General features: G+C 37.0%; 1 protein-coding gene across 5 annotated transcripts in view; it reads left to right on the top strand.

Annotated features, from left to right (window-relative positions):
* FAM133A (family with sequence similarity 133 member A) overlaps positions 1-19,993 on the top strand; it is a 41,438-nt gene that overhangs the window by 4,743 nt on the left and 16,702 nt on the right. For all 5 annotated transcript variants that reach the window (XM_070291132.1, XM_070291131.1, XM_070291128.1 and 2 more), the window contains exon 3: positions 15,081-15,167. The gene's annotated coding sequence lies outside the window, so the exon portion shown is untranslated. The remainder of the gene's footprint in view (positions 1-15,080; positions 15,168-19,993) is intronic.

The following is a 19,993-nucleotide window of genomic DNA, read 5'->3' as shown; positions in this document are numbered from 1 at the left end:
TGAGAAAAAAACTAATCAGTGGTTGAAATCCTAAGGGTGAAATAATTTTGACCTTAAGACAACTGTGACTCATTTAGAAAATACCTCTCTTCTAATTTATGATATTGGATAAATATGGCTCAACCACAGCTTTCATTCTAAAAGTACCTACTTAGAGCATTGTTTACATGCTTTTCAAGCATTAGTTTCTTAATCACTCATGCTGATACAGAAAAATTTGGAATGGAACAGGGAGAGTAAAAAGAGAAAAAAGTACTTGTGAAAAAAACCTCATACAAAGATAATATATTAATGAGCTATGCTGTTTTTGATTGGAAGTATACCCTCCCCCACCAAGCCATAGATTTTAGGTGCCTATTTCTAACAATGGTCTATTTTTGATGTGCGTGCACTACTTTAGGTATCTCAAGAAACACACTTATTTCTGTAGCATTTTTTGGGTCTATAAGTTAATTTTATAATGGCAGGTCCCTAAAAGAAAATAAATATTGTATTCATATAATGAATTTAATTTATGTATAATACCATTGTTTTTCTATTTTAAGTATTAGGGCTAGTATATAATATGCTATTTTTCTTCATATAAGGCTATCTGTAAATTTAATTTAGTTCAGTTCATTTGCTCAGCTGTGTCTGACTCTTTGTGATACCATGAATCATAGCACACCAGGCCTCCCTGTCCATCACCAACTCCAGGAGTTCACTCAAATCCATCGAGTTGGTGAAGCCATGCAGCCATCTCATCCTCTGTAATCCCCTTCTCCTCCTGTCCCCAATCCCTCCCAGCATCAGGGTCTTTTCCAGTGAGTCAACTCTTCACATGAGGTGGCCAAAGTACTGGAGCTTCAGCTTCAGCATCAGTCCTTCCAAAGAAAACCCAGGACTGATCTCCTTTAGGATGGACTGGTTGGATCTCCTTGCAGTCCAAGGGACTCTCAAGAGTCTTCACCAACACCACAGTTCAAAAGCATCAGTTCTTCAGTGCGCAGCTTTCTTCACAGTCCAACTCTCACATCCATACAAGACCACTGGAAAAACCATAGTCTTGACTAGATGGACCTTTGTTGCCAAAGTAATATCTCTGCTTTTCAGTATGCTATCTAGGTTGGTCATAACTTTCCTTTGAAGGAGCAAGTGTCTTTTAATTTCATGGCTGCAGTCACCATCTGCAGTGATTTTGGAGCCCTCCAAAATAAAGTCTGACACTGTTTCCACTGTTTCCCCATCTATTTCCCAGGAAGTGATGGGACCAGATGCCATGATCTTAGTTTTCTGAATGTTGAGCTTTAAGCCAACTTTTTCACTCTCCACTTTCAGTTTCATCAAGAGGTTTTTTAGTTCTTCTTCACTTTCTGCCATAAGGGTGGTGTCATCTGCATATCTGAGGTTATTGATATTTCTCCCAGCAATCTTGATTCTAGCTTGTGCTTCTTCCAGCCCAGTGTTTCTCATGATGTACTCTGCATATAAGTTAAATAAGCTGGGTGACAATATACAGCCTTGATGTATTCCTTTTTCTATTTGGAACCAGTCTGTTGTTCCATATCCAGTTCAAACTGTTGCTTCCTGACCTGCATATAGGTTTCTCAAGAGGCAGGTCAAGTGGTCTGGTATTCCCATCTCTTGAAGAATTTTCCAGTTTACTGTGATCCACACAGTCAAAGCCTTTGGCATAGTTAATAAAACAGAAATAGATGTTACTTGTATAGTAATATGATCTCTGTTCCACTGTTATATGATATTCTTTTGCTGGGTTAAATGTTCATCGTTCTACATGAGATGGTTAACACAGAAACTATTTCAGGTTGAACATGACTCTTGGACTTCTGTTTATACCTTCCCTATTATGATGATATACACAGTCCTACCCACCACCCCTGCCACACAAGCACGATACACAATACACAATGAAAACTGCTCTAGCATTATCTTTTGTTGTAGATGTTTAAGAAGCCAAGCATTGCAAATTCATTTATTTTTGGACTTTTTTCTTTTTTTAGTTCTTCTAGACAGATTTTTTCTGAGTAAAAAAAAAATAGTTATTTTTAAAACAATTTTACTGAAGTATAGTTGACCCTGCAACAACAGTTTTGAGCTGCATGGACCCATGCATATTTTTCAATAAATATCACAGTACTACACAAGCCACAGTTAGTTGAATCTCAGGATGCAAAGACGTGGATACTATGGCACACTATAAAGCTATACACAAGATTTTTGAATGCACAGAGGATCAGCACCCCTATACCCAGAGTTGTTCAATGGACTGTGAAAGAAATACAATCATACATAAAGTGTGCAGTTTGCTAAGTTTTAAAAATTTATTGATTTTAATTGGAGGCCAATTAGTTTACTATATTGTAGTGTTTTTGTCATACATTGACATGAAGCAACCATGGGTGTACATGTATTCCCCATTATGTAGCCGCCTCCCATATCCTTCCTCATCCTATTCTTCTGGGTCATCCCAGTGCACCAGCCCTGAGCACCATGTCTCCTGCATCGAACCGGGACTGGCAATCTGTTTCATCTATGATAATATACATGTTTCAGTGCTATTCTCTCAAGTCATCACACCCTCAACTTCTCCCACAGAGTCCAAAACACTGTTCTATACATCTGTGTCTCTTTTGCTGTCTCACATGTACGGTTATCATTGCCATTTTTCTAAATTCCATATATATACATTAGTATACTGTATTGGTATTTTTCTTTCTGGCTTACTTCACTCTGTATAATAGGCTCCAGTTTCATCCACCTCATTAGAACTGATTCAAATGTATTCTTTTTAATGGCTGAGTAATATTCCATTGTGCATATGTACCACAGCTTTCTTATCCATTCATCTGCTGATGGACATCTAGGTTGCTTCTGTGTCCTGGCTGTTATAAACACTGCTGCGATGAACATTGGGGTACACATGTCTCTTTCAATTCTGGTTTCCTCGGTGTGTATGCCCAGAAGTGCGATTGCGGGGTCATATGGCAGTTCTATTTCCAGTTTTTTAAAGAATCTCCACACTGTTCTCCATAGTGGCTTTACTAGTGTGCATTGCCACCAACAGTGCAAGAGTGTTCCGTTTTCTCCGCACCCTCTCCAGCATTTATTGTTTGTCAACTTTTTGATAACAGCCATTCTGACTGGGGTGAAATGGTACCTCATTGTGGTTTTGACTGGGATTTCTCTGATAATGAGTGATGTTGAGCATCTTTTCATGTGTTTGTTAGCCATCTGTATGTCTTCTTTGGAGGAATGTCTGTTTATTTCTTTGGCCCATTTTTTGATTGGGTCATTTATTTTTCTGGAATTGAGCTGCAGGAGTTGCTTGTATGTTTTTGAGATTAATTATTTGAGTTGTTTCATTTGCTATTACTTTCTCCCATTTTGAAGACTGTCTTTTCACCTTGCTTATAGTTTCCCTCGTTTTGAAAAAGTTTATAAGTTTAATTAGGTCCCATTTGCTTATTTTTGCTTTTTTCCCCGTTACTCTGGGAGGTGCATCATAGAGGATCCTGCTCTGATTTATGTCGGAGAGTGTTTTGCCTAGTTTTCCGCTAGGAGTTTTATAGGTTCTGATCTTACATTTAGATCTTTAATCCATTTTGAGTTTATTTTTGTGTATGGTGTTAGAAAGTGTTCTAGTTTCATTCTTTCACAAGTGGTTGACCAGTTTTCCCAGCACCACTTGTTAAGACATTGTCTTTTTTCCATTTTGAACATATTTCTCCATCTATTTTTGTCCTCTTTGGTTTCTTTCATCAGTGTTTTATAGTTTTGTATATATAGGTTTTTTGTTTCTTTAGGTAGATATATTCCTAAGTATTTTATTGTTTTCGTTCCAATGGTGAATGGAATTGTTTCCTTAATTTCTCTTTCTTATTTCTCATTGTTAGTGTATAGGAATGCAAGGGATTTCTGTGTTAATTTTATATCCTGAAACTTTATTATATTCATTGATTAGCTCCCGTAATTTTCTGGTGAAGTCTTTAGGGTTTTCTATGTAGAAGATCATGTCATCTGCAAACAGTGAGAGTTATACTTCTTTTCCAAATTGTATTCCTTTTATTTCTTTTTCTGTTCTGATTCCTGTGGTCAAAACTTCCAAAACTATGTTGAATAGTAGTGGTGAGAGTGAGAACCCTTGTCTTGTTCCTGACTTTAGGGGAAATGCTTTCAATTAATGTTTGCTGTGGATTTGTCATATATAGCTTTTATTACATTGAGGTCTGTTCCTTCTATGCCTGCTTTCTGGAGGGTTTTTATCATAAACGAATGTTGAATTTTGTCAAAGGCTTTCTCTGCATCTATTGAGATAACCATATGTTTTTTTTTTTCTTTTTTAATGTTAATGTCAACTTCTTTATTTTTTTTTAATTTTTATTTTTACTTTATTTTACTTTACAATACTGTATTGGTTTTGCCATACATCGACATGATTCCACCACAGGTGTACATGCATTCCCAAACATGAACCCCCTTCCCACCTCCCTCAACATAACATCTCTCTGGGTCATCACCGTGCACCAGCCCTAAGCATGCTGTATCCTGCATCGGACATAGATTGGCGATTTGATTCTTACATGCTAGTATATATGTTTCAATGCCATTCTCCCAAATCATCCCACCCTCTCCCTCTCCCTCTGAGTCCAAAAGTCCGTTATACACATCTGTGTCTTTTTTGCTGTCTTACATACAGGGTCATCATTGCCATCTTTCTAAATTCCATATATATGTGTTAGTATACTGTATTGGTGTTTTTCTTTCTGGCTTACTTCACTCTGTATAATTGGCTCCAGTTTCATCCATCTCATCAGAACTGATTCAAATGTATTCTTTTTAACGGCTGAGTAATACTCCATTGTGTATATGTACCACTGCTTTCTTATCCATTCATCTGCTGATGGACATCTAGGTTGTAAAATATACAAGCAACTTATGCAGCTCAATTCCAGAAAAATAAATGACCCAATCAAAAAATGGGCCAAAGAACTAAATAGACATTTCTCCAAAGAAGACATATGGATGGCTAACAAACACATGAAAAGATGCTCAACATCACTCATTATTAGAGAAATGCAAATCAAAACCACAATGAGGTACCACTTCACACCATTCAGAATGTCTGTGATCCAAAAATCTGCAAGCAATAAATGCTGGAGAAGGTGTGGAGAAAAGGGAAACCTCCTACACTGTTGGTGGGAATGCATCCTAGTACAGCCACTATGGAGAACAGTGTGGAGATTCCTTAAAAAATTGCAAATAGAACTGCCTTATGACCCAGCAATCCCACTGCTGGGCATACACACCGAGGAAACCAGAATTGAAAGAGACACATGTACCCCAATGTTCATCGCAGCACTGTTTATAATAACCATATGGTTTTTATTTTTCAATTTGTTAATGTGGTATATTACATTGATTGATTGTGGATATTGAAGAATCCTTGCATTTCTGGGATAAAGCCCCTTGGTCATGATGTATCATATTTTTAATATATTGTTGGATTCTGTTTGCTAGAATTTTGTTAAGGGTTTTTGCATCTATGTTCATCAGTGATATTGACCTGTAGTTTTCTTTTTTTTTGCATTTTTGTCTGGTTTTGGTATTAGGGTCCTGGTGGCCTCATAGAATACATTTGGAAGTTTATCTTCCTCTGCAATTTTCTGGAAGAGTTTGAGTAAGATAGGAGTTAGATCTCTAAATTTTTGGTAGAATTCAGCCGTGAAGCCGTTTGGTCCTGGGCTTTTGTTTGCTGGAAGATTTCTGATTACAGTTTGGATTTCCGTGCTTGTAAATGGTCTGTTAAGATTTTCTATTTCCTCCTGGTTTAGTTTTGGAAAGTTATACTTTTCTAAGAATTTGTCCATTTCGTCCAAGTCGTCCATTTTAGTGGCATATTGTTGCTGATAGTAGTATCCTATGATCCTTTGAATTTCTGTGTTGTCTGTTGTGATTTCTCCATTTTCATTTCTAATTTTGTTGATTTGATTCTTCTCCCTTTGTTTCTTGATGAATCTGGCTAATGGTTTGTCAATTTTATTTATCTTCTCAAAGAACCAGCTTTTAGCTTTTTTGATTTTTACTATGGTCTCTTTTGTTTCTTTTACATTTATTTCTGCCCTAATTTTTAACATCTCTTTCCTTCTACTAACCCTAGGGTTCTTCGTTTCTTCCTTTTCTAGTTGCTTTGGTATAGAGTTAGGTTATTTATTTGACTTTTTTCTTGTTTCTAGAGGTAAGCATGTATTGCAATGAACCTTCTCCTTAGCACTACTTTTACAGTGTTCTATAGGTTTTGGGCTGTTGTGTTTTCATTTTCATACATTTCTATACATATTTTGATTTCTTTTTTTTGTTTCTTCTGTGATTTGTTGATTATTCGGAAGCATGTTGTTCAGCCTCCATATGTTGGAATTTTTAATAGTTTTTCTCCTGTAATTGACATCTAATCTTATACTGCATTGTGGTCAGAAAAGATGCTTGGAATGATTTCATTTTTTTGAATTTACCAAGGCTAGATTTATGGCATAGGATGTGATCTATCCTGGAGAAGACTCCATGTGCGCTTGATAACAAGTTGAAATTCATTGTTTTGGGGTGAAATATTATATAGATATCAATTAGGTCTAACTGGTTTATTGTATCATTTAAAGTTTGTGTTTCTTTGTTAATTTTCTGTTTAGTTGATCTATCCATAGGTATGAGTGTGGTATTAAATTCTCCCACTATTATTGTGTTATTGTTAATTTCCCCTTTCATACTTGTTAGCATTTGCCTTACATATTGTGGGGCTCCTATGTTGGATGCATATATATTTATAACTGTTATATCTTCTTCTTGGACTGATCCTTTGATCATTATGTAGTGTCCTTTTTTGTCTCTTTTCACTGCCTTTATTTTAAAGTCTATTTTATCTGATACGAGTATTGCTATTCCTGCTTTCTTTTGGTCTCTATTTGTGAGGAATATCTCTTTCCAGCCCTTCATTTTCAGTCTGTATGTGTCCCTTGTTTTGAGGTGGGTCCCTTGTAGGCAACATATATAGGGGTGTTGTTTTTCTATCTATTCAGCCAGTCTGTGTCTTTTGGTTGGGACATTCAACCTATTTACATTTAAGGTAATTATTGATAAGTGAGATCCCGTTGCTATTAACTTTGTTGTTTTGGGTTTGAGTTTATACACCCTTTCTGTGTTTCCTGTCTAGAGAAGATCCTTTAGCATTTGTTGGTTTGGTGGTGCTGAATTGTCTCAGCTTTTGCTTGTTTGTAAAGTTTTAGATTTCTACTTCATATTTGAATGAGATCCTTGCTAGATACAGTAATCTCAGTTGTAGGTTTTTCTCTTTCATCACTTTAAATATGTCCTGCCATTTCCTCCTGGCCTGAAGAGTTTCTACTGAAAGATCAGCTGTTATCCTTATGGGAATTCCCTTGTGTGTTATTTGTTGTTTTTCCCTTCCTGCTTTTAATATTTGTTCTTTGTGTTTGATCTTTGTTAATTTGATTAATATGTATCTTGGGGTGTTTCACCTTGGGTTTATCTTCTTTGGGACTCTCTGGGTTTCTTGGACTTGGGTGACTATTTCCTTTTCCATTTTAGGGAAGTTTTCAACTATTATCTCCTCAAGGATTTTCTGATGGCCTTTTTTTTTTTTTTTGGTCTTCTTTTTCTGTGTCTCCTATGATTCCAATGTTGGACCATTTAAAATTGTCCCAGAGGTCTCTGAGGTTGTCCTCATTTCTTTTAATAATTTTTTCTTTTTTCCTCTCTACTTCATTTATTTCCACCATTCTATCTTCCACCTCACTTGGCCTATCTTCTGCCTCCATTATTCTACTGTTGGTTCCCTCCAGAGTGTTTTTTTGTCTCATTTATTGCATTATTCATTATATATTGACTATTTTTTGTTTTTTTCTAGGTCCTTTTTAAATATTTCTTGCATCTTCTCAATCCTTGTCTCCAGGCTATTTATCTGTAACTCCATTTTGTTTTCAAGATTTTGGATCATTTTTACTATCATTATTCAGAATTATTTTTCAGGTAGACTCCCTATCTTCTCTTTTGTTTGGTTTGGTGAGCATTTATCCTTTTCCTTTACCTGCTAAGTATTTCTCTGCCTTTTCATCTTGTTTAGATTGCTGTGTTTGGGGTTGCCATTCTGTATTCTGCCAGTTTGTGGTTTTTCTTCACTGTGGAGGTTCCTCACTGTGGGTGGGGTTGGATGAGTGGCTTGTTAAGGTTTCCTGGTTAGGGAAGTTTGTGTCAGTGTTCTGGTGGGTAGATCTGGATTTCTTCTCTCTGGTGTACAATGCAGTGTCCAGTAGTGAGTTTTGAGATATCTATTAGTTTGTTGTGACTTTTGGCAGCCTATATATTGAATCTCAGGGCTATGTTCTGTGTTGCTGGAGAATTGTCATGGTATGTCTTGCTCTGGAATTTGCTGGCCTTTGGGTGGTGCTTGGTTTCAGTGTAGTTATGGAGGCTTTTCGATGAGCTCATATTGATTAATGTTCCCTGGAGTCAGGAGTTCTATGGTGTTCTCAGGTTTTGGACTTAAGCCTCCTGCCTCTGGTTTTCAGTCTTATTCTTACAGTAGCCTCAAGACTTCTCCATCTATACAACACTGATATAAAGCATCTAGGTTAATGATGAAAAGCTTCTCCACAGTGAGGGACACCTGGAGAGGTTCACAGAATTACATGGAGAAGAGAAGAGGAAAGAGGGAGGTAGAGGTGCCGAGGAGGAGAAGAGGGGGAATCAAAAGGCGAGAGAGCAAGCTAGCCAGTAATCAGTTCCCTATGTGCTCTCCACAGTCTGGACCCCTCAGAGAGGTTCACAGAGTTCTGCCAAGAAACAAAGAGGGAGGAAGGAGACAGAGGTGACCAGGAGGAGAAAAGGGGGAATCAAAAGTAGAGAGACAGATCCTGCCAGTAGTCAGTTCCCTAAGTGTTCTCCACAGCCTGGAACACACAAGGAGATTCACAGAGTTGGGTAGAAAAGAGATGGGGGAGGGAGAATATAGAGGTGACCTGGTGGAGAAAAAGGAAAGTCAAAAGGGGGAGAGGGCAATCAAGCCAGTAATCACACTCCCAAGTAAAAGTGGGTACTGAAGATTGGGTTCTTAAATGTACAAAATTGATAACAAATACCAAAAAGCAAAGAGTAAAAATCTAGAGTAGGGGTTAGATTCTCAAAAAAATACAATATTTAAAAAAAAAAACAAAGTCAAAAAATTATTAAAGATATATATGAAGTTTTCTTTAAAAATAAGGTCTATTTTTTTCAAGCTAATAGTACATTATAAAAATGAAAATGAAAGGAGTAATAGAGGACTTAAAATTAAAAAAACTTAAAAAAATCATAATAGTAAAAATATATCTAGGAATTTCTCTTGAGCTGTTGCGGACAGTGTGGGGTCAGTTCAATTTCAGATAGTTCCTTGATCTGGCTTATACTTCTTAAGATCTGTAGGCCCCTTCCAGTGTAGTCAGTGCTAACTATAGGGTTTTAATCTATTGCACCTGTCACTTCCAAGGAGGGTCCCTCTGTTTTAGCTTCTGTTTGCTGGTCTCTTCAGTGTCTAATTTCCACCCTGTCACAAGGGGGCGCAGGTGATCACTTATTTAGGCTCACTTGTTCAGTCATGCTGTGGGGAGGGAGGAACACTGCAAAGAAATCTCACTGGCAAGTGTGGGGAGAGCTCACAGTGTCTCGCCTGCATTGGGTTTGCCCCACTCACAGCGTGTGTGCTTTCCCAGTCTACACGTTTCAGGCTCTAGATTGCTCTGCCAAGGAAATGTCTGAAGCAGGCCCTGGGTTGCCTGTACTCCCCAGGTCTAAGCTGCTCAGGTTCAGGTTTGGGGGTACTTCACAAAGGCGCAGACTCAGTTGGGCCTGTGTTTGTGCCTTCTCAGGTTCGAACAGCTCAGACGACCAGGTACTTGGTGAGTGCAGTCTCCCCAGGTGGGGAGTGCATCTTATCACCTCCCTGGTGATAAGCCTCTTGGTTTTCTGGGTGGCTGTGGGCGCGCCCATCCCAGGTGTGCCATGTGTCTCTTCTGGGGAGCTGATCTCTGGCTGCGACCCTCCCGGCGGATGTCAACTGTCCGGAATCCCAGCAAGTCTTGGTTAGCAACTGGAAGCCTGCTTGCAGTTTGGTAGAGGATGTCTCTCTGGGGCCAAGATTGCCCCTTTCCAGCTCTGGCTGCACCCCGCCTGCCTCCCTGTGTCTGGTGGGGGTTGGGCCCATCTGCAGACACCTAGCTTTCCTCTGGTATTCGCTCAGTTCTTTGTTCTGTGAGAGGGCCTGGCAGTGCCTTAGGTTAGGGCTTTTTGCGGGATAGTTCTTTCTTTTTTTTTCCCTTTGTCTGTCTCTGGCTGTCTTACAGTTTGGGTTGCTATCTCATGTTAGTTCCCTCAGATTGACCTCAGGGCATTCAGGCTGGGTCCTTACCCTAAGCAATGTATCTGGTGCCTCCCTGTTCAGTCCCAGCTTGCTGGTGGTGGATGCGAGTTCTAAGAGTTGCCATTAAGGACGTAATCTGTGGGTTTTATTTATTTTTTTCTTCCCCATTATGTTGCCCTCTGAGATTCTAAAACTCCCAACAAACCCGCCGGTGAAAGGGTTTCCTGGTGTTTGGAAACTTCTCCTCTTTTAAGACTCCCTTCCTGGGACAGATCTCCATCCCTATCTCTTTTGTCTCTCTTTTTATCTTTTATATTTTGTCCTACCTCCTTTAGAAGACAATGGGCTGCCTTTCTGGGTGCCTGATGTCCTCTGCCAGCATTCAGAAGTTGTTTTCTGGAACTTGCTTAGCGTTCAAATGTTCTTTTGATAAATTTGTGGGGGGGAAAGTGGTCTCCCTGTCCTATTCCTCTGCCATCTCTGCCATCTTAGGACCACCTGCAGTTTGCTAATTTTTGATAAATCTATGTAGCTGTGAAGCCATCACCACAGTCAAAATAATGAATGTTTTCATCACTCTCAAAAGTCGTTTTCCTATTTTGTTACTGAGTAGTTTCCCATTGCTTGGATATATTACAGTTTGTTGATGGGCAGTTGTGTTTTGAGCTTTAGACTATTATGAATAAAGTTGTTATGTTCATTTATATATAAGTCTTTGTATGAACATATAGTTTCATTTCGTTTAGAAAAATGCCAGACATGGTATGACTGCATCACGTAGTATATGTTTAATTTTTTTAAAAAAATTAGCTGTTTTCCAAAGTGGTTGTAAAATTTTGCATTGCTGGTAGGAGTCCCAACATTTGGTATGGTCAGACTTTTTAATTTAACCATTCAAATAGGTATGTAAGAGCATCTCATTGTGATTTTAATTTGCAGTTCCCCTTTCTATGTAATGATTTACCATCTACTTACCTTCTTTGTTGAAGTGTCTATTCATATTTTGCCAATTTTTCTATTAGGTTGTTGTGTTACTCTTGAGTATTAGAAATTATTTTTCTACTCTGGATACAAGTCCTTTATCAGGGATAAGCTATGCAAATATTTTCTCCCCATACATGATTTTTTTTTCATAGTCTTAACAGAGTCTTTCAGTTTTTTAGAGAGCAAAAATTTGTAATTTTGATGGTCTAATTTGTCATCTTTTTTTGTTCCTTTTATGGTTTATGCTTTTTTGCCTAGGCCAAGGTCACAAGGATATTCTTTTTTTTTTTTAAGTTTTGTACTTTAAGATACTATATTTCAATCTGATCTATTTTTGTTCATGGTACAAGATGTGGATTTAAATTATTTTTATTTATTTACTTACATTTTTGCAAATGGATAACCAATTGTTCCAGCATAATTTGTTGGGAAAGCTCTACTGAATTACTTTTGCACCTTCATCAAAAATTTATTTTCCATGTATGTGTGGGTGTGTGTTAGACTCTTTTCTGTTCCCTTGTTTATTGATTTTAATCATCTAATTGGTAAATGTTTGTTAGGTATATTTGAGAGGAAAATAGACTTTAATTATAGGATAAAAGAATTTCATTGCAGTGGAGACAGTTACAGAAGCTGGATCTTCATCTTTGGCCTTTCATTTCTGCTCTCAAATATCTGTGAAAAAGAGGCAAATAACAGCAGTAATAATCTAGAAAACCAATCAGCACAAGAAACATCAAATGCTCTTCTGTTTTCTGGAGTTGCCAGTGTATAGCTGTCTGTAGTCCAGCCATAGGAATGGTAGCTATTCAGGAGCTACCATTATTCAGGAGCACAAGTAATGCCACTATATTTCTTTCCTTTGATAGAGAGACCTGTTTGGTGAAATTAAATAGATACTGTTTTCAAGCTGTTAATAAACTGTGGTTTAAAAAGGAATAGTAATAAGATTGGTTATTATTTCACACTATTGTTTTTCAAGTCAAAATTATATCATTTCATACTCATTCCTAAGGTAGGGATACACATAAATGAATAGAATAAGGCATATAGCTATAACTTTTTTAGTTTCAAGAAGCTTGATTTAATAAACATATCAAACTTTGTGCCAGTAAACATGTATGATCTTTTCTGACAAAAATGGAATATGCCCCCATAACATTTGATTTTTAAAAGGAGCTATTTGTAAATTACGTTTCTGGCATTATAGCCTTACCTGCATGGAATTTGTCAGGGTTATCGTTACCATCTTTCTAAATTCCATATATATGTGTTAGTATACTGTATTGGTGTTTTTCTTTCTGGCTTGCTTCACTCTGTATAATAGGCTCCAGTTTCATCCACCTCATTAGAATCTGATAACACTTAGCCTGTAATGAAATCTAGGACTCTGCAAAAAAATAAATAAAACTAAAAATATAAAAAACCCTATATAATTCTGAGCTTGAGCATTAGTGGACTTTACCTTGAATAGCACTGTTTTACAGAAAAAAAAAATTGCTATATTTAAATAAGCCTGTGGTTCTTAAAGCAATTTTTGACTGCTGGGCAAAATTCATGATTTCTGTTAGGTTTCTGTTATAATGACATCATAGTCAGTTTCAGACCTCTAGTCAGAACTGTGTGTTCAAATCACAGCAAGGATTGAGGAAGTGGATGGCAGGTTTGTAAGGATAACAGACAGGGTCAGGACTAAGGGAAGACAAAATGGCTGCCATCTTCACTGTACTGTGTGCCCCAAGGTGAGGAAAAGAAAGTGGAATCCTTTGAAGTCTTCCCTGTTCAGGAGCAGAAGCAAATAGGTAAGTGTCGATGCAAAGATGCAGCCTAGGCAATATAAGCCCCTTCCAAATTCTTATCATCTCCACATCTCCAAGTGAGACAATCTAAGTAAAATCAATGTGCTTCCTATGAAAATGCAACTTTTAAGTCCATAACTTTTTCTGATGAGAAGAGCTGACTCATTGGAAAAGACCTTGATGTTGGGAAAGATTGAGGGCAGGAAGAGAAGGGGATGATAGAGGATGAGATGATTGAATGGCATTACTGCCTCAGTGGACATGAGTTTGAGCAAACTCCAGGAGATGGTGGGAAACCTGACGTGCTGCAGTTCAGGGGGTTGCAAAGAGTTAGACACAACTTTGTGACTGAACAACAACTTTCACTCAGAGCCAGATTGCTGCCCCTAAATACCTCTTATATACAAATTTTCCAGCTTACTCTGGAAATGAGGAAGTATTTACTTGAGTATGTGCAATTGGAGGAGGATTCAGGAGATGCAAGTGAGGGGAAAGTAAGAGTAAGAAATTGGTTGGTAGAAAGTGGTATAGGTTAGGATGACAAACAAGAAGTAGCAGAACTAGAGTTTGAATCCACCAGACTCCAAAGTCTATATACCTCTTTAGTAAATTTTTCTAACATTAATGTATTTAAGAATTACCTGAGGGTCATGTTAAAAAGATATGTTCATGACCCCAGAAGTTATGATTTAGTAGGTCATATATGGAGTCCAGAAACCTATATTATAATCAAGTATCACAGATATTAATAATTCTGATGCAGATGGTCAGTGGACATGAATATTTTCTTAGAGGAATAGTTCTGAAACCATTTGGTTTAAGGATCCCTTTACACTACTAGAAATTACTGAGAACCCCAAGGAGCATTTGTTTATGTGGTAAAGAATATCTGATAAATAATAGCTATTGATATATATGGTATTAAAAACTAAACAGAAAATTTAAAATATTAATCCATTTGAAAATGCCAATAATAAAACCATTAAATTTTAACTAGATAACATTTTGTGAAAAATAATTATATCTTCAAAATTAGAAACATCTAATGAACAGAGATGTATTCGTTTACCATTTTTCAAATCTCTTTTATGCTGACTTAATAATTCTCATATATATTTCTACATTCAATTTTTGTGATGCAATTTTTTGGTTGAAGTATATGAAAAAAAAAAAAACACTCAAGCCTCACACAAAAAACATATTTGCAGATAATGTGTAAAGATCCTGGAGACTCCCATGGATACAGGCATCACACTTTGACTTAGCGTCTTAAAGTAATAACTATTATTGCTATCAGAAATGGTTATGTTCTTCAGTCTGTATTAGTCATCAAAGTTTAGGGACCCTAAAGAAGGTAGAAAAATTAATTTGTTCCTTAGACTGTGTGGAGTTGTTAAATGATTTCATAAAATTTATCCCAATATTGTTCTTTTATTAATTTGCTTTATACATTTGAAAGCACTATAGAAATATAAAATAGGAGTCCAGGTGTTTGGGCAGAATTTTGTTTAAAGAAATTGGGATTCAGAACAAAGATTTCTTTCAGGGTAGAGGAATATCAATAGGAAATGAGGAAGAAATACATTAGGTGAACATAGGAATACATAGGTAGGAAAAGTATAAAAGCAGCAAATAATCTGGAGTTGTTTATAGTGGATATTTACAATTGAATAAATAACTATAATGGTGAGAATGTGCTAATCATAACCTTTTAAGAGTTATTACTTTGCCTGAATAAAAGAACCCTTTCTTCTGGTCAGCACATCTCTTCAAAATTGGTTACTTTTTGTTGTTGTTGTTACTTTAAGTTTTAGTTCTGTAACCTAAAACTTGCTGCCAAATTATGCAAAGACTTTAACAAACATTATCTCATTTCTTATCTTTGGTCAAAGTGGAAACACCTGAAAAGGAGATTGGGAAAAGGCAGCTGGGAAAGTGAGAGAAAAATTGAATGTTTGTAATCTTGGCAGCCATTTGAGGTAAGTGTTTCAAGGAGGAGGGAGGGAGTAATCCAATGTGTCAATTGATGCTGATTGATGAAGTTAAGATAGAAAATGAAAATTGATCGTTAGATTTACTGACATGAAGGTGATTAATGACCTGGACAATAAAAGTTCCCATGGAGTGGTTGAGGTGGAAAAGCCCCAAGGTGGTTTTCATTGGTTTAAGTGATACAATAGCATGTTTCTATGCTAATGTGTTTTTCAAGAGCTTCAGTAGTGGACACAGTACATACAAATCTTTTCCTTGTAGAACCTATAATCCAGTAATTCAAGCTGATGAAAAGCAAGTTTTCTTCTGTTTCAGCATGCTGTACACATACAACATGCCCAGGTAGCTCAGTGGTACCACTGCCTGCCAATGCAGGAGCCACAGGAGACTTGGGTTCGATCCCTGGGTTGGGAAGATCCCCTGGAGGAGGCAATGGCAACCCACTCCAGTATTCCTGCCTGGAAAATTTCATGGACAGAGGAGCCTCGTGGGCTACAGTCCATGGGGTCGCAAAGAGTCAGACATGACTGAGCAGTCTCATGCAGATACACATTTTAGATGTTTCTCTAATTTTTAGGATATCAAATTTATTTTCAAGATGAGAAATTTCATGCTAAAACAATTTGGAATAGATCAGCCAAATAGATTACAAAATTTTGATAGGCCTGCTTATCAGAAGAGTTAAAGGATTACATAAGTAATCTGTGTGCTCACATTCAGTGCTGTTCAGCAATTTGGGGTTAGAATTGACTCATTCAATAGAGAAAAATAGTTATCTAGAGTTACTGACTCTGAAGTAAATCAAGAAAATGTACTGAGATCTTCAGGTTCCTGATTCAGACAATGATACAGGCAGATTATTTCAGCGTCTGTCAAAGGGTGAAAAAGATTCAGGGGAATCTAGGTATAAGACAGCTGACTTCCTAGTGTGAAATTTCCTATATTCCTGTCTACTGCATGATAACTGCTTCTGGCAATGATATGACAAATAGGTAAAAATAGCTGATATGACATGTTAAATATCAGGTTAGCAAATTCTTTGATTCAGAATATCTGCGAAAGTAGTGGACAGAGAGCATGGTAATCTGAGCAGTACTACAGTCTTTACTCTTTAGGAATCTACAATCCAGTGAGGGAAAAGGAAATTACAAGTGACATTCTACATATACACGGCAGGAAGATAAACAGCCATGAAAAGGGACAGAGACAGGTAATAAGTAATCTGGACTGTGCACTTCTCTGGTGGCTCAGCTGGTAATGAATCCGCCTGCAATGCAGGAGACCAGGGTTTGATCCCTGGGTTGGGAAGATCCCCTGGAGAAGGGAACAGCTACCCACTCCAGTATTCTGGCCTGGAGAATTCCATGGACTGTATAGTTCATGGGGTCTCAAAGAGTGACATGACTGAGTGACTTTCACACACAATCTGGTCTATTAAGGGAAGAAACTCTTAGTAATTTATAGATTATTTAGGCTGTTTTGAATAGTTTCCATTTGCTTTTTGCTGATTATAATTAACACTGTTCCTTGAGCATCCCCATACTTGCAGATGTGAAGAGAGATGGGAAAACTTGAATCAGTCCATTTTAGCAACTCTGTTAACCAGGTTGGGTAAAGAAAGAAATGAAAATAGTGAGTGAAATGGTGTTTTTGAGTTTTCTATACATTTCTATTTTCCAAAGTTATCTTCATTATCATTAAAGTTAGTTGTATCCACCACATGGTTATGCAGAAAAACATATTGACTAGTTTAAGCTATAATCCCACACCCAAGAAAGATTTATGCTTCATGTATCTGAAAATTCTAGATTAATATGGCAATTAATAGAACATCTGCTACAGGTTGTCCCAGTTTGTAGAAACTGATATTATCAACCAATTTAAATTTTGTTAACATTAGACACTTTCCTGCTCTTTCAAGGGAGCATTTGTCCTGTGACCTTGTGAACTTAAGGGATAGATGTACAGCTGCAAATAATCATCATATTTTCAATAGAGTCCTCAGATAGAATTTGCAGCCATTTTTCATGCTATTAATATAACATTCTTTAACAATGCAGGCTTTAAATCAGGCTGCCAGGGGTCCAATATTGGTTCTACTACTATCAGACATTGGAAAAATTATTTAACCTTCCTGAGACTGACTTTGCTCATCTGTCAAATGGGAAAGTAATAGCATCTACTTCATGAAGTAGTGAGAATTCAATGCGATGATCCATGTAGACCACTTGAAAGAGTACCCATTCATGGTGAATACTGAATAATAGAAATCATTATTACATGACTGGTGGAAATAGTCCTAGGAATATCAAGTCTTTACATTTATATAGACTTTAATACTTTTTAGACTATGGCCAAAAAATATTTCATTTGAACCTGGGAACAGGTGACAGGCTTGAAAACTGAGACACAGAGAAGTTATGTAATTTGTCTGAGAGCACTCAGTAAGTTAAGAGGGAAGCTGGTCTTTCACCTCTATAATGATACTGAATTCTAATGATGATTGCTTCATCAGTGAAGTTAAACAGCTTGCCTAGTGTATTTTCCTAAAATACTTTATCTGCCTTCATCAAGCCAACTCTTCCTCAGTGTTTTTCTTGGAATTGAGAACTAATTTTTCTTCCCCTTGAGATGAATACTGAGTTATCTCTTTCACATGGTTTTCCAAATCAGGCAAGTCCAGCATACTAAACTATTATTAATACAAGTTTTCACACTTTCCGATGCTGTTCAGTATACCTCATTATTGTTTCAAATAAGCATCTATAAGTTAGTTATTATAACAAGTCTGTATGATCTGGCCTTTGAATTTTTAGGAAACGTGCATATGTGGTCATTTGTGAGATGAGAGGTGACTCATATAAATGTACCTAGCTGTGCTACTTTTAGTTTATAGCCAATATATTCATGTGTACTGCTGCTAAGTCACTTCAGTCGTGTCTGACTCTGTGCGACCCCATAGACGGCAGCCCACCAAGCTCCCCCGTCCCTGGGATTCTCCAGGTAAGAACACTGGAGTGGGTTGCCATTTCCTTCTCCAATGCGTGAAAGTGAAAATTGAAAGTGAAGTCGCTCAGCAGTGTCCAACTCTTAGCAACCACATGGGCTGCAGCCTACCAGGCTCCTCTGTCCATGGGATTTTCCAGGCAAGAGTACTGGAGTGGGGTGCCATTGCCTTCTCTGATTCATATGTACACATTACATCAAATTATCTATTCTGTTTTTAGAAATATACTTTAAAAAATTCATGTAACAGTGGCAGAGTACAGAAGGTAGTAATTGAAGCATTTTTTTTTAAATTTTTTTAAATTGAAGCATTAATAGATGAAAAAAACAACTAAAGCTATTTAAAGCTGTGCATAAATAAATGTGTTTTGAACTGTGTTCCCTGGTGAAATAATAGCTTCCCAGGTTTGCTTCCTATGCTTAGGACTTATCTTTCATATGTTGTTGGAAGAGCTGACAAGTGTATCCTGGCACAACTAGATACAGGGAAAAGTTGACAGATTTTAAACTACAACTGAGTTTGGATTCACAGTGCATTGCATCAATAAGCATCTCATGATTCTCTTATATAAAATATATCACTTTTAACACAAAGTGTAGATAAAATTATAAGGAATAAATGAAAGGTACAAGTCTATCTCACTTTGAACTTCTAATATCTGAGTTATATTCCATTTGCATGACTGATCAGATGTGAATGAAATTGATTTTATATGTTCAGTGCTGAAAAACACAGACAAGCTTTGTGACTTGAAGTATCTTGTCAAGGGTTTACATAAAACTTATTTATTAAATAGAAATTGGGACAATGGGGGAGAAAAGATGTGGCAAGACTTACTTGGAGAGTCTATTTTCATAGAAGTAATATCACACATTTGAAAAGAAACTAGTATTCAGTTAGCACTGGTTCATGTAAGGTGATCCCTTGAGTAGAGGAACTGGAATTTTCAGTGGTCCTAGGATGTTTTGGTTATGTTATGTATAATCATGAGTTACCACATCTAAAGACACACAACAGGGCAAAATCTGTTGTTAAAGAAGACTCAAGAAAGTAATTAGTGAGCATCCAAAACTTATCAAGTGCACTGACAAAATAAGTACCTTTTTGGCAAATGCTTAGTTGAATTTGGTGTGTGTGTGTGTGTATGTGTGTGTGTGTGTGTGTGTGTGTGTGTATATATATATATATATATGTATATATATATATACATACATACATAATGGTTTTCTACAGAATGCCTCTTATTTTGTTCATGGCTTCTTGACTAGGGCAAAATGTTAAAGGGGCAAAGTTGTTCTTCTGAGAGCCTTTGCCCTTTTCTTTAACTATACTCAGAATTTTCAAACATTTTCAGAAATGTAGGCAGGAGAGTGCCATTCCTACTAGTTGAGAAATAACCATGATAGGGACTCTATTGACGATAAGTCAGTCATGTCACCTAGATGCCAGGTTATAGTAAACACAGTGTTTTGTGTTCCATCTCCAAACAATTTATATTTGTCATCCAAGTGCTAGATACTTAGTTCAAGCTTAGTATGTTATTGAATAAATTAAATTCATTTCCTATTTCCTATCTCTGTCTGCTGAAAGAGTCCAGAAGCAGCAATATTACAATGGGGGCTCCTGCAGAGGATATACAAGATGATCCTAGAGTGTCTTGTAGAATCAGAAAGTAAGGACGTATTTAGGAGACAAAATGATAAGGGTGTGTCAAAAGGATACAGAAGCCAACTAAAGGAGCCCCTAAAGGCCAACACTGAAATAATTTCAACAAAAAAATAAGTAAAGTAGTATCAAAATATTGCC

This window comes from Ovis canadensis, chromosome X, assembly GCF_042477335.2.
Source record: "Ovis canadensis isolate MfBH-ARS-UI-01 breed Bighorn chromosome X, ARS-UI_OviCan_v2, whole genome shotgun sequence".
NCBI lineage: Eukaryota > Metazoa > Chordata > Mammalia > Artiodactyla > Bovidae > Ovis > Ovis canadensis.
Note: the sequence above shows the minus strand (reverse complement) of the source record. Positions and strands in the feature narration are given on the sequence as shown.